General features: G+C 37.5%; 1 protein-coding gene across 2 annotated transcripts in view; it reads left to right on the forward strand.

Moving 5' to 3' along the window:
• Positions 1 to 3,313: 3,313 nt before the first annotated feature.
• LOC127933278 (E3 ubiquitin-protein ligase pellino homolog 1) overlaps positions 3,314 to 16,282 on the forward strand; it is a 32,217-nt gene continuing 19,248 nt past the window's right edge. Inside the window, exon 1 of one of the 2 annotated variants that reach the window (XM_052530127.1) lies at positions 3,314 to 3,745. The gene's annotated coding sequence lies outside the window, so the exon portion shown is untranslated. The remainder of the gene's footprint in view (positions 3,746 to 16,282) is intronic. The other variant, XM_052530128.1, reaches the window with a different exon arrangement.

The following is a 16,282-nucleotide window of genomic DNA, read 5'->3' on the forward strand; positions in this document are numbered from 1 at the left end:
AAAATGCCCATCCTCCCATATCAGGCATCATTCATTACTGGAAATCAAACATCACACCCAAGTTACATGATCAGGAAACTCAGTTGCTCGAGAAATACAAGCGATCCATTACTGGAATTCAGCTGATGAATAATTGATTATTCTGGATTTTATTTCTAAGAAAAGTGTTCTTCTCTGGCTTTTAAGTTTGAGAAAGCTTCACAAAACTGCAGTACTTTTTGGGTTATCCAATAAACAACATTTCCCTCACACCAAAATCACTTTTTCATTCTATGAGAATTGATGCAACATTTCATAGAAATACAGGGGTGGAATAGTAATACCAAAAATAAAATTGCATAGAGATACAGTGATTAGATGATATCACCAGCAATTCACCCAGTGGAATCAAAGTCTATAAATAGATTATTTGCAAGTGTCTCTGCTATGTCAGGGCAAGTTTAAATTTAGAAGGGTAAAAAAAAAAAAAAACTCAAGGAAGAGACAACTTCTGAGAGAGAATCTACTGCAGCTTATCATTCAGTTCAAATCTGAGAGAGAACCAGATATTTATTTAAGTATTTTTATGCTGCCATTTTGAAGTATAGCTCGGTTCAGGTGATCTTGAACATTAAAACGTATCTTGACTCTTGTGCATATGATTCTATTCTTTTTGTTTTGCCATATTCTAAACATTATGTAAATATATTTTTGTACATAGTTACAGTCACCATGACAGCTGGGACAACAATCTGAATGCCAGGGGGTTGTGATTCTCTCACATGCTGCACACTTGACAGCACAGCTCTTATGTTTTGAATCTTATCAGGGCAGCACTTCAAATAGGCTCTCAAATCACCTTTCAGATAAAACAATGGCCTTTGGAGTCATTTGACACCATCAAATGGGAAATCAGGGACTTTCTTTCCTATATTTATACACATTGAATAGGTCTATAAAACAGAACAAAGCATATGCAATCAAATAAAAGATTATTATGGTGCTGCTGAAACAGACAAACCATTTAAAGGGGCCGTTCACATGGAATGTGTTTTTGCATTTAAAAACACTAGATGCAGGAATGTGAAATGGAAAAATGCGTATTAAAAAAAAAGGTGTAAAGACATGTTTTTAAAACTGATTTAACTTGACAGTTGCAATTTAGAATGCATTTTGCTCATTAAAATGTGAGATACAACAAGCAGAGGAGAGAACAAACGTGACATGCAAAATACATTTGTTTTAAGCTTGTTTACATTAAAAAATAATTAGCAAACAGCGCTGAGAAACTCAAAAACGCATCCTTCATGGACTAGTTCTTAGTTTGTGTTTGTGTAAGAGAGAGAGAGAGAGAGACAGTCTAACAGGTGAGAACTGCAGAAATACAGGTATGAGGTGTCAGTGTCGTTGCCATAACAACATAAACACAGACAACAAATTTAAGCAGATAATAATCTGCACCGCAGCTAAGCTAGTGTGTTATGTATGTATGTATGTACGTGTCTGTGTGCACTCACTAACCGCTAACCACGCTGATCTCTGAAGGTTTCTGCAAATGGTCGTGATATGTGTGCTTGTTATTTCATTGATCCAGCTGGCCTTCATTGTTTTGGGAGCGTGATAAAATGATGCGTATTTCAACACATGACTTGTGCCAACACAAGTTTTCACAACATTGCTATGAGCTATGAACAGGCTTGGGCTAGAGTTGAAGGTGGATAAGGATGTTACCAGATCATGTCTGAACAAATCAGCTTCTCCTGGGAACCCTTTTGCAAATACAGTGTTGAGTTACATGGCACTGTTAAATCAGCTCTCTACTGAACATGTTATCACACCACGACTAGTCATAATGTTTTTGCTTTTAAGTGCAAGGAAAGTCCCCCATTTCACAAAAGAGTGGGTGGAAGAGAGATGATCTGATTACTTTTAGGTTTATGTAAGCAGTGATATGACATCTATCTACTTTAGACATTCACTAGAATTTTTTTATTTCATTTTATTTACTTGACACAAAGAGTAAAGTTTTAATTCACTCTTTTAGAATAAAGGAGAATCGGAGTATCTATTTTTCAGTGTAACCACATAAGTTTAGCAGCACTGTCTATATGAAACGGGTTGCTGCTATGTAGCGTCATTGTGCTCAAAATGATCAAAACTACTGATGTCCCTGTATACCTCTATCCTCATGGACAGATTTGAGATGTAATCTGCTATTTAATGTTTATTATGTCTACATGGACTCTTTTGTATTCTTTACTCTTCCAAAGACAATAAACTTGACTTGGCCCTTATATTAATCAATTATCAGGATGGCTAACAATGAGGCATTATCATCCATTCATAACCCATCATAAAAAAACAAACACATAACATTCTTCAGGGTTATAAGTCATAAAAATAGCCTAAACTTGTTTTTGCTAAAGGCATTACAGAGCTTCTTGATTGCTGAGTCAAGTTTCATTTAACTTTCAAATACTACGTGCAAAAATAAGGGAGTGTCAAAAAACAGGAAATCACACTAATGCCTATAATGACATGTTAATCAAAGTCAAGCAACACTCAATTCAGATTTCAAATACTAAAAAGAATAAATGAATATATGCCAATAATATATTAACAATATAGGCCACACTTTATTTTGTGGTCCAATTCTCACTATTAACAAACCATTAACTATGATTTTGCCAATAAACCAATAAACTCAAACTCCCAATTTGCTGCTTATTAATAGTTAGTAAGGTAGTTGTTAAGTTTAGGTTTGTGATTAGTAATGTAGAATATGGTCATGCAGAATAAGTGCTTTATAAGTACTAATAAACAACCTATGTCATATGTTAATAATATACATGCTAATAAGCAACTAGGTAATAGTGAGAATTGGCCACTAAAATAAAGTGTTACCATAATATTCAATGTAGCATCTGGTAGCATTCAAATACATAATAGATTTAAATGATAAAATAATAAACTATTTTTTACACGTTCATGACAAGCAGAATTGTTTTTTTCTCCTGAAAATTCAGTATAAAATTAAAAGTTATACCAATAAATTTAATGTATTTTTGTATGTACTTAGTTACACAGAAATTCATGCTTGTGTTAATAATATCCATTAGGGACTTAGCTTACTCAATTGATCTGTTGTACAGATATCTCTTGAATATGGCAATCAAAGCAGTTGATTGTTCTCTGTGGGCGTGCGCGCAGTTCAAATATGAGATTTATGATACAATATGATACATGTGAGACCTAACAGGTAAAATTTTTCTTCTGAACTTCTGACTCGCTCTGTGTTGAAAACTACATTACCCAGAATCCTTTTCACCCGATCAGTGACGCGGCAGGTTTTTTCTCCGCTCATCTGGTCTCTAGCCACTACAACACAAAACACCATCGTCTGTTTACAATCTCTCTAGAAGCAGCCGGGGGACAGCATCATTTTACAGGCATTGTTTTTCTTTCAATCCTCTATTCTTCTCCCGAGCCAGAAACGGATTGAGACCACGTCAAATTGAACGGCAGAGAGATTATTTTTGTTTGAATTTTGAGGAGAACTCTCAACACCTGCCTTTGTTAGCAAGTTAGCCTCGTGTCCTTAAAGGCTCCTCGTCCTTAACTCTCTCTCTCTCTCTCTGTTATATTCTGATTTGTTTTATTTTCTGTAATCATTTACACAGTCATACAGTAGTTGTAGGTAAACCCGTGCTAACGGAGAAGCTCTTTGTTCGTGCCTCGGGAAAAAAAAACACGCACCAACACCTCCGTGAGTACCTCATTCACTAGAAAAATAAACATTAATGCTTGTATGTTATGAAATAACAATTATTTTACTAATGATGCTGACTTGTTTTTCGCAGCGTTGTATCGTTTATTATATCTTCCGGGTATCATATCGACTTTATCCTAAGAATGATTTTAAGCTTAAGAATATATTGTTTTGATTCCAAGATTCAGTATTTATGTGCACAGCTCTTTAGGTATGTTTATTGTATTGTTTCAGTCTATCAGATAAACTGGCATGGGGATGTTGTCCTTTTCTAAAAGGGAAGATTAAATGTCTGTAACTGAAGTACTTTTATCATTTAGCAGTGCAAAGAAGTGTCATTTAGTTATATGTACAGTGGGGAAAATATTAATTTGATCCCCTGCTGATTTTGTAATTTTGCCCACTTACAAAGAAATTAAGGCACTGTAACTTTTATGGTAGGTTTATTTTAACAAATAGAGACAGAATACCAACCAATAATCCAGAAATATATATATATATATATATATATATATATATATATATATATATATATATATATATATATATATATATATAAAGGTTAGAAATTTATTTGCATTTCAGTGAGTGAAAGAAGTATTTGATCCCTAAGCAAAAAATTACTTAGTACTTGGTGCAGAAACCCTTGTTGGCAAACACAGAGGTAAGACCTTTTTTGTTGGTCACCAGGTTTGTATACATCTCAGGAGGCATTTTGTTCCACTCCTCTTTACAGAGCCTCTCGAAATCTTTAAAGGGTTCGTATGATGCTTTTTTAAATATCTTTATTTTTTGTATTTGGTGTTACAGAATATGTTGACATGCTTCAATCTTCAAAACACATTATTTTTCAAATTATTGTACGTCCTCTATGCCCCGCCTCTCTCAAACGAATCTTTTCTACAGAGTCCCTCCTTCTGACAAGCTCAGTCTGCTCTGATTGGCCAACTGACCCAATGCATTGTGATTGGACGATCTCCACAAGCACTGGTCAGAAACTTAATGCTCCTTTGCATAATTGTGAGCTTCATCTTTCAAAATAAATGTTAAGACAGTTAATAATGTCCTTAGTTTTACCATCAGTTCAAGCCCGTACGGGGAACTCTGGATTTGAACATTCAATATCAAGTACTTAAACTAATAACAAAACATACTTACAGTAGCTGATTCAGAAGCGCCAGATTGTCGTAGCAAAGTCAGAATTACATCCGCTCCTAGGTTCATGAACTAGTCGTCCATAAAGATTCCTAAATACATCTACTTTGGGAGGGCCAAATAAAGTGCTTTTGCTTTCGCCTAGACACACAGCATCTCCCTGACATGGCTGCAGTTACTGAAACCACGCTGCCTTTCTTTGTGTAAACATTTGGGCAGCATTACGCAAATATTTCCACATAGTGACATAGACATGTGGGGGCGCGTTTTAGGGTGCCGTGACAGAGTCTTAACTTTGATAAAGAATATCTCTTTGGATTTGAGCATTTAGTTTTTTGCTACTTTACAGATCTCCTTCATGCACCAAGAGCTTGTGACACTCCAAAGAGAAAGGAAAAATTGAAATCACATCATATGACCCCTTTAAGGTTTCTTGGCTGTCGTTTGGCAAAGTTTCAGCTCCCTCCACAGATTTTCTATATTGAGGTCTGGAGATTGGCTAGGCCCCTCCACGACCTTAATGTGCTGCTTCTTGAGGCACTTCTTTGTTGCCTTGGTGGTAGGTTTTAAGTCATTGTCATGCTGGAAGACCGATTAGATTTTTTGGTTGATATTCTGTTAAATAAAAATTAGACCCTTCATTTCTTTGTAAGTGGGAAAACTTATAAAATCAGTAGGGGATCAAATAAACATTTTTCCCAACTGTATATGTTATATTTCTCTGTCATGTACATACAAATATTGTGATTTCTTTTGCGTCTTGTGTTTTAGTCACTTCACAGCTTTTCATGCTTACTGAACATGTCCAATGGAGAGTCATGATAATTGAGAAAGCAGTGCACTCCATATTCTTTATGGGCAGAATTTGCATTGGCTTTTGTGGGCTCGTTACAGACGTGTCATTGTTTTTTGCTAATGTATTAAAACGCTCCGAGTCATTTGCATAAGCAGACTGAGCATCTGGTCTGACCCAATATGGCCTTTGTCCCGTTCCCGTGCTGATGTCAAGATGTCAGTCAACCCCCCCCCCCCTTTTTTGGTACCAGCTGGTGTTGCTACATCTGAATTATTTATTAGAACAATTAATGGAGTAACGTGCATTAAATGCAACATTTACTGTCACTCCATGGTTTCTGCTCTCACATTCATGCATACTGCCGGAATGGGAAACTTCCAGTTCTTCCAGTTCATCCACTTCCAGTTCTAAAAAAATTTTTCTGAAGTTTGGAAAATTACTTTTTTTGTAGTATTTGTTGGATAGAGAGGCAGTGCAATGATTGCTGCATTTTAAGCTTGGCTTGTAAAAAGCTGCACAGCACATTTTAATGCATTTACTTACATTATGATGCTTACACTGCAAGCCAAAATAATTCTTCTAGTGACATTTGTGCATTATCTAAACTTACATTTTACATAAACATTTATCTGAATTGTATCTTTGGCTGTTTAAAATGAACTTATTACATTTTTGTTTACAGTTCAATTTAAATTAAGTTTGAGATCAAACAATAACTGAAGTCATCTGAAGTGATCTTTTGGGTTATGTGTATGTGGTTTAAACACATTTTAAGTACGTTTTGTTAGATAAACTTCATTGGTAAGTTTAGTAGGAGAGCTTTGATGCAGAGAACATTATTGCAGTAATATAAACTGAACTTTCTGAATGAAATACAATGGTGTCATTTTCTAGGGGGGTGACGGTTCGTATATAACCGTGAGACCGACGGTTATAGTTGAACACCGTCATTAGAACTCTATAACCGCCAAAACCGTGTCATTAAAATATTTTTTTCCCACATTTTTTATCAAAAATTATTTTCATTTTTTAGATAGGATCATAAGATGCGCAATATATCGGGAGACATGGTTTTTACCACTTAATGAAGTTTTGTAAATCGTCAGACATGATATTTACCACTTCATTAAATTTTGCTTTGTAGAAAACCTTTCTTAAAAACGAATTTCGTTTTGTACAAATTTTATCTTAATTTTAATAAATGTTTCATCAACCAATTGCATGTATTTTAATAAATAAAAAGCAAGTAAAGCAGACAATGATAACCGTGACGTGGAAGCACCAGCGCGCCGCGTTCACTTGCACTGCACTGTGAACTAGAGCACATCTCATCGCAAATGAAACTCAGCGTAGGCCTATGCCTCATACTTTAGCATTAAATATCTTTGCTGCATCCTTTCTAGAACAGACAATGGCTTTTTTTTGCGGCTCGTATCAGCAAAGCATTGCATCGCCATAGACCGCAAAACAAGCAGTGGATGGCGGGCGGGTGCGGCTTTGAAATTTGCTCTATGATTTCCATGAAGCAAAAAACAAGGACGGAATCTCGAAATCCAGTCATGAAAATGAAACTTGCATTTTAATATGGACAGTCATGGAATTTGCCAAAGTTAGCATAAAATAATCAAATCAAATCTCCATATGGACAAGTATCTGTAAATATTAAGCCGCAAAAGTTGTTTAATTATAAATCCGTGTTCTGCGCGTCTCTGTGTGAATTAATGAATGGCAGAGACGTGCAGGTTTGTTTACTACATAGACTGAAGCGCATGACGCTTGCATTAATTTCAGCATCTGAGCTTCAGAGTTCTCTCTCCTTCAAGCGATCTGAACTTTTCAGCTCATCTCAGTGGACACACAGCGCACCTGTATTTGACACTCTGTAAACTCTTTGTGAAGGCACACGACTCACCGTCACTTTACTGATAGTGCTGTTTCTCACACATGCAAAGAGAGAGAGAGCGAGAGTCTTACCACGCTTAAACAACACCTTATATGTAAACTATTCTTTGTTGTCTTCTCCTGTCAAAATAATGGATTTAATTTAGAATTATTCATATTCATTTTCGAACAAGCAGAAGACATACCAGTTTCTCCGGTAGTGGGCGGAGCTAATGGGCAAATGGCAATGGCTTTTTTTTTGCGGCTCGCATCAGCAAAGCATTGCATCGCCATAGACCCCAAAACAATCAGCGGATGGCGGGCGGGTGCGGCTTTGAAATTTGATCAAAAAACGTTGGCGCGGATGATGAGTTTTGTGACAGATCTCCTTAATAAATGGAGGTCTGAAATCTCTGCCCCTTTACCGATCAGAGCGCGCGCTGACACGGAGTTAACCCGCTATCTCCAAGAACAACCAATTGACTTGGACCCCCCCCCCCCCCCCCCCCCCCCCCGACGGTTATGCTATGAACCGTCACATTTGACTCACGTCATAACCGTCATCACCAATTCTGAAACCGGCACACCCCTATCATTTTCTACTCTATAAGCGGTACAGTTCTGTGTTTGTGGAGTTAAAGGTAAGAGAGAGAATTGTTCCTTCTGAGTTTGTTTTGCATTGATACATTACCAGGGACTCTAGTCATTTCACTGCTTTACTTCAAACAAGGGCAAAGGTTACCTCCACTTGACACTTAGGGCTTTGTATTTTTTTTGCTGTACTGATGATTTGAGTATGTTGTTTGTCTTTGTGTACACATCACCTTATGTAATGTGTATTACATGTATTCCCTCAAGTGTGGTAGCCGCACTGACTCTGTTGTATTTTAAAATGATCTCATGTCTCTCATGAGACTTCTGGTATATGATTCATTTTTAGTCACTACATCTTATCCAGTGTGGCATTAAGTGTGAAAAACTGTAAACTGTAAAATTGCTCGTGTGTAAAAGATTAATAATAATAATATGAATCACAATAATTATATTAATCATAGAATGACTCAGTAATAATGATCATTAATGCCAGAATTCTTCTATATATATATTTTTTTTTTTAGAATAAGTCACCTTTAATTTTGAGCAAGATAAACTGGAGGAGTGACATTGTGTAAGACTTGTCACTTCTCTCACATCTGATTGGTCCAACTTCAGTTTGAGATCTCTAACCCAGAACATAACCTGTCCCGGAGCAGGTTAGCCGTGGAGTGTAAGTTACTATGGCAATTGAATGCTGCTAAAAGCCAAGCCACTTACATGGTACCTAAAACCCAGGATTGGTGCAAACTAACCTGAAATTTACCTGGCCAGCCAGCTAACCAGTTTCATGGCCCTTCAAGGCCCCTGATCTGTTTGCAGCAGATCAGATATCTGAAACTGGCTGATGTTTCTGTCAATAAGCCTGAATTGATTCTGGAGCTCATTGCAGCCATGCCTTCATTTTCTGTTAAAAATAACAACGTTCAGTTTAGCTTTTTATTTGCTGTTTTTGTAAGTAATTCCAGTTGCAGTAGTGCAGTGAATCTATCATTTATATCTGCTTGTCACCAGTCTTTTCCAACAATGAGAGACACTTTTTGCAGGCATCACAACACTTTGTAGTGGTAAACCCCAAGTAAAATTGTGATGTAGAAAAAGTAGATCTCACCCACCCACTTTTTGACTGATCACATCACGTTATACTTTCCAGTGATATACATTTGTTTGAAGAATGAGCACGGTGCTTTTTTTGCCAAACCTCTGCATTTAAATATCGCCTCCAGAAACCTTTCATCATGTTAACTACCGATTATGTCTATTTAATTGAAATGGATTTGTTCACCCAAGTGCACAGTACAGCATCATCTAGATCAGTGGTCACCAACCTTTTAAAGGCCAAGATTTTTTTTTTTTTATCAAAGATCTACCTATTGAGGAATTGATAGAAAAAGACAGCCCAGATTGTCCTTCCAATTTGAGGCCTTTTAGTATTTTAATTAGTGATTCATCAATCATTATTTTTATGGCTGATTAAATCAATGATTCCAATACTGGTTAAATTGTTTTTTTTTTTTTTTTTTAGTAAATGTATGTATTGTGTAAGAAAAAAGATTTAATGCAAAAATAGAATGGTCTGAAACTTTTTTTATATTAAATATTAAGCAGCAAAAATGATGTCAACATTGCTAATTACACAAAATGTTTGTACCAAATGAGTACCATATCAGTTAATGTCTTTTGGCCACTTTTTTGTGTCTACAGTACAGAATACATTTTTGAGGATGGTGTATATTGTGGAAACTAGGTCAGACATTGGGCACCTCAGAGGAAAAGGAAGTAGGAAGAACTCCCTCTCTTTTTCTCACATACTTGCCTGTGCTAAAAAATTACTTCAATTGTTTTGTTTGTAGTTTCAACACCTGCATTTATGTATGTTATATTTTAAATGGCTGGTTAGAATTGTCTTTACAGTAAACTAGGAGGGCGAGGTGACAGTAAAGATGTTTACATTGTTACAAAAAAAGGATAATGTGACAGGTAAAACTGGAGTAGTGGCTTCTGAAAGTTCAGCCTTGTGTATTTGTTGAGCTCTATTTAAATTTAGGTACCTGACGTATCAAATAAAACCTGATTCTGATAATATGTCCTGTTGACTCTCGCTTTCTGCACACTTTTTGTTGTGTGAAAGATGAGATTGGTCATGTGACCTGAAGGACACACCAACCCCCATCTTACGCCTCTGTTCCCCTCAACTTCCTTTGGGGAGAGCCAGAGCGGATCACTGCGGGCTGTAAATGAGTTATTGTCATGGAGACTGAGGTCAGCCTCTGCCAGTCAAAGCTCAAATGGGCAGAAGGATGTGCTCTGCCATACAGAGTATCTGGTTCTTGCGTAATTTAGAGGGGATCCTTTTGAACTACTCTAAAGTATATCTAAAAACCAGCTGACTGATGTTTAAACCGTTTTTATTAGTGTTAGCATATGGACTTCTCTGGAATATGCCTTGTTTCCTGTTTAGACAGCCATATCTAAAGAGCATCCCCCACTTTTTTAGATCATTGGGATCATTTGACACTTTCTGGGAAGACTGCATTGTGTTTTGCTGGGTATCAGCAAGTGTTTTTTTAGATGTGTATTTTTAAGGCTAGCCTTTGTTTCATGGAGACTCAATACCATTTGTGTTTCTTTGTGGTTTCAAGAACATATGTGTGCGTGTCTGCATGGTTAGTTCATTGTCACAGTCCAGTCTGTTTGTTTCTCTTAGGTTTCAGTGCTCATTTCATTGAATAATTAAAAAGCTCCTGAAATTGAAGCTCGGCCCATCCCCACCTCTCTCCTGTCCTCCCTCCATCTGTCTGTTCCACACTCGTTTAAGCAAGCAAGCCATTTCACCGTGTCATGCTCAGCTTGAATGTTGTTCATAAACCGTTTCTCGTTCCTAGATGGTTATCTTCAGATTTATATTGCTTACTCTCTCTTTGTTTATAGATTCCGCATTATGAGTTTATAATATAAATGAATATTTTTTTAATGAATGAAATGTAGCTATTGTTCATACAGAATTGCTTTTAACAATTGCGTTGTATTTAACCTTCTTTGGAGGAATTCTGTGAGACAGTCTTCATAAGAGTTTGTCAAATGTTCAGTATAAGTGATGTCTGTTGATAAGTTACTTTCAGTCAGTACATGAGATGCCTGAGAGCCATCTAAACTGCTCTTGTGTAACAATTTAGTACTAAAGGACATGTCGTTATGCTTCCCTGTGCATGTGTTCCTATATGGGCATGGGAGGGTGGGGCATTGCAGAGGTCTCTTTCTTTGTGGTGTAATCGGTACCAGATGGAGGGGTGGGTGTGTGTGTGTGTGTGTGTGTTAATACACTCCTCTCCTTTTCCTCACTTCACAAATTTAATGGAAACACACATTCAAAAATCTTCAAGAGCTGGCTGGTGAAACTGTGGTCGTATTCTTAGTGACCGTCTTAATCAGTCACCTGACTCTGGGACACCCCATGCATATCTTGCACTCAGTTTGTTTTAGAGCTGGTCCGAATACCATTTTTTGTGCTTCTAAGCTTCAGTTGTAATAAACACAGAATATTCGAAGCTTTGGAGTGAGGGGGCTGAACACATTCTTCTCTCTAACACCGTGTCTACATTGGATGTGGTGCGGTGCGGCGTGACATATTACTGACAGTAAGCTGCTGCTGAGTTCTATTTATTCTTTGAATATAGACCAATTATTATTAGGCTGGGCTAGTGTAAATTTTTTTGTATGGCTGCCGTAGGATTTGTAAGTATTTTCCAAGCAAATTAAGTGCATTTAAGTGCGTTGGTGTTGAAAGTCAGGTGTTGAAAAAAAAAAAAAAAAAGAATATTTGATTTTCAAAATCGAATGTATAATCGAACATTCTGGTCCAGCCCTAGTTTGTTTGTTGTCATGTTTGAAACTGAGTGCTTGTTTTCTTTTGACCTGGCAAACTGATTGTACTTGGACTACAACCCAGACTTTGTGACTGGCTCCTAGACTTCCTGACTGGCAGTCTGTTAGGATTGGAAATAGGACTTCAGATACTGTCATTACAAACACTGGCACCCCACAAGAGTGTGTTCTCAGTCCCATCCTCTACACACTGTTCACACATGACTGTGTAGCCTCCCACAAGGACAACATCTAACTGAAGTTCGCTGATGACACCGCAGTGATAGGACGGATCACTGGCAGGGTGAAGCGGCCTACAAGAGGGAGGTGGCCAGTCTTGTGACATGGTGTGAGGACAACAATCTTACCCTCAACATGGCCAAGACAAAGGCAATTGATCGTGGACTTGAGGAAAAAGAAGAGAACTCTATCTATCATGTCACCTAAGGTACTCAACAACTTCTACAGCTGTTTAGTGGAGAGCGTCTTGACCAGCTGCATCACTGCATGGTATGGCAGTACTACTGTAAGAGACCACAAACGTCTGCAGAGAGTTATGAAGACTGCTGAGAAGATCATCAGGACTCCACTGCCCTCTTTGCAGGCCATTTACCATCACAGGGTCCACAGAAGAGATGCATCCATTATTAAAGACCCCACCCACCCATCCCCAACACAGACTGCAGTGTAAATTGCAGGACTTCCAGATTAACATACCCCTTCTCCTCAGCTGTTAGACTCTTAAACCGGTAGCTAGCTAGTGGGCCTATCTATCTCAGAGAACAGTTGGTTCAAATTGTTTAATCTCACTGAACATTTGTAATGTTATTGCTGTTATTACTACCATTGTATATTTGTTAATATTACTCATGTAGCCTCATCTCAATTGGCACATCTATTACTGTTGCTATTGGTATCGTGTAGTTGCACTCGTTTTGCACGTTACTGCACTTGTTTTTTGCACATAAGTTAATGTACATTTGCATGTATAAATATCATATACATAGTCTATATTTAAATTTTTTGACATTCTATTTTCCTACTCTATCCGCATATAGATATACATATAGATAGATATACAAGGGGGTTTAAGTCTTTGTTGCTCAAAGAAAGTCTAAAGCCAATTAGGTTGCTAGCTCGGTGATGGGTTAATGGCCAGTGAGTGATCCAAACAGTACTGTGGAGATTTACCAGCTTCATGGAATGTGTGTTGGTAAATGAATATGGTCAGGTTAATTCCGTTTTCACCTTATAGAAACACTATAAACACTGACTGTTTATTAGCTAGTTCAGACTCGGTTATCGTCACTTTCTCAGACATAAAGGTTTACTTGTTTAGATTAGCCACAGAACACAGACTTGGTTCCCATGAAGCTAATTAGTTCTACTAGTCTGTTGTTTTCTTTTGATCTTTAATTTATCCATCTTTCTCAACATCCTCTTTGAAACGTGGCACCAATACAAGACACTTGTTGCTTGTTTCTAACTGTGTTGGGTTCATAAGTAGTACAGTGGTTTAATATTTTGTGTGTTTTCAGTTTAAATTCTTTGATTTGCTCAAAACCCGATATGATTCTGTGTTCAGTGGTGCATGACCTGTATAAGAAGGACCACATTGTAAAAAAAGGACACCCACTTGCATTTCCATAGTGTTTATGTAGGGTTGGCAGTTGTCCCTTGCCCTAGAAAAACCTCTGGTTTTAAACATTTCACAGTGGCATGTAGGAAACGTTTGATGTTTCTCTCACTTCTTCAAAGGCCCGTTGTTCCTAGCTGAAATATTTTCTCAAGCTTTGATTTTTGTTTTTCAGCAAGTCTAAAGGGTAACTTTAGGCCACTTTTTGTCAGTGCTTACTGAAATTAAATTACTGTGGCTACAATTTTCATACTCATGAAAATAAAATTTCTTTGAATGAGAAGGTGTGTCCAAACATTTGGTCTGTACTGTATATATGTATATATATTTTTATATATGTATATATTTTCAATAATGGCCACTAATCGTTTCAGCCCTAGTACAAATCCAGACCGCTCTAGTTAGCCTGTGGTTGGCAATGCGTACAGGTGTTCGGTGGGTGCGTACCACTCGTCTGCTCCCTGTGCTGTGAAGCAGCTGCACACCCAACATGCTTCTCTTCAAACTCCCATCACCCACATGTGGTGCTCGTGTAACCAACAGACCAGATGCCCATGCTGAATGCAGATGTGTCCCTCCCCTCTGGTTCCTAACTTCTCATTTCAACTTCCTTCTCTACTTTTGGATCTATTTTAGACCACAGTTGCCACTGATATGTCTCCTTAATTTCTCGGTGGGAACGGTTTAAGCGTCCACATCATACCCCCTCATGAAAGGAGTTTTCCTCACTGTTAGGATTATAATTCAGACCTCCCCTGACAGCAAAGCGATGCTAGAACCTGTGTTAATGATTCAGCAGGAGTCTTAAAATTCTCATTTGCCCCCCCCCCCCCCCTCCAACTCTCTATTGGGTAAAACTGTGCTTTTATGTGTGTGAATGCATGAGTTTTATGGGAGTTGCCTGAGCACAAAAGTGGCTTCAGGGTGTGTAACTGAACACACACACACATACACGTCTCTGAAGTCTGGCAGGTTTTGCTTTGCTTCCAGTTAATTGGACAGACAACAGCACATCAGTGTACCTAAACTGTCTGCAAAGTTGTAGAGGAATGGTAACACCAGGTTACAGTTCAAAGCTGTATTATGTTCTTGGGATCTGTGGTGGGTCCTGTCACTTTATTTGTAAAAAAAAAAAAATATATAATTCAATAATCATTTCCCTCCAACATCCGGTAACTTACTTGAGATCACAATAATTACAAATTAGAATTATCTAAATCTGTACCTGATGGACAAAATGTAGTTCCCACACCCAAATTTTCGTCTAGAACACCACTGGAAACCATTTTCTAGTTTTTTACATTTTACATTGATTTTATTTGGTTATGTTTTTTGGACTCTCAAAACCTTAATTCCCATTCTCTAACATTATATAACTGAAAGACTGCAACGCTTTGAGTTAAAAATCTTTGTCTGTGTTCTACTGAAGAAACATTCACCTTAACCTTGGAGGGTAAGCAGATAAACATCACATTTTCATTTTTGGGTGACCTATCCTTTTAAAGTTGTGGAAATGAAGCCAAGCTCAAGCTGCAATGGTTATGGGCCTTAAGCCCAACCTGAGCCATAGTAATGCATCTCTCTGTGCATTGAAGATTTATTATGAGCTGGCACCCTGCTTCTCACCAGCACTGAAACAAAAGCTGAACTATATTCAGTATTTTTGATTTGTGAAAGCCGTGGGCTGAGCTGTGTGGTCATTGACATCTCAACTCTGAAACAGTCCTAGTTTTGTGCGTGACGTTGTTGTTATTAAAATAGTTTTTTTTTGCATGTATCATTCTCAGTCACAGTCCTGTTCAGGCTTAACGCTAACCTGGTCTGTCTCGTTCCTCATGTGTTCGGGTTATTTTTCAGGTCATTATACAGAGGGGGGAAGTGTGAGTCAAATCAGGATAAATACAAGGGTCTCTGCGAAAAAATGTGTATTTGTCCCGTACTGTATTTTGGTCCAGTTACTGAATGTAAAATGGCTTCCTGAACTAGTAACTCTTTGAGAGAGAAAAAACAAGGTTATTTAATGTTGTAGAGGTAAAACTATAACCATGCAAACCTTTATGTTACTGTTTCACTTTGGTTTCATGAAATAGAAACTTTTCTCTGTGGTGAGATAAGGTGTGCAGATATAGAGAGTGTGTTGGTTGTTTTACTGATTAATGAGGTGGTTTCGTGTGTGAAACTGAGAGACCTGGAGAAAACAGCGAAATTTCAGAGAATTCTGCATGCATGAGTGACGCATAAATCTGATGACCTTCTAAAAGAGTATTTTTCCTCTCATTCTCTCTATCGGTTTTCCATTGTTTTCTCTCTCCCCCTTTCATTAGTCCAAATGAATTTAAGTGGTTTTTGAATTACCTTTTGTGTGAAATTGCAATAAAGGATGTCATCAAGTGTGTTTTGCTGTGCAAATATATTGTGGTGTTTCCTGTTAATATTACTGGATTTTCAGGCTTGATACTAACTAACACACAAATTAACCATTGATACAGGTTCATGCTATCTCTCTTTAAAAAGGTTGACTTTGCTGTAAAATTTTGCATAATACAATTCTTTTGGAAGATGTTGTGTTGTAAAGCAGATTTTACCTTTTCTTTTCCCTTTGGCTATC

Source organism: Carassius gibelio, chromosome A17 (assembly GCF_023724105.1).
Source record: "Carassius gibelio isolate Cgi1373 ecotype wild population from Czech Republic chromosome A17, carGib1.2-hapl.c, whole genome shotgun sequence".
Taxonomy (NCBI): Eukaryota; Metazoa; Chordata; class Actinopteri; order Cypriniformes; family Cyprinidae; genus Carassius; species Carassius gibelio.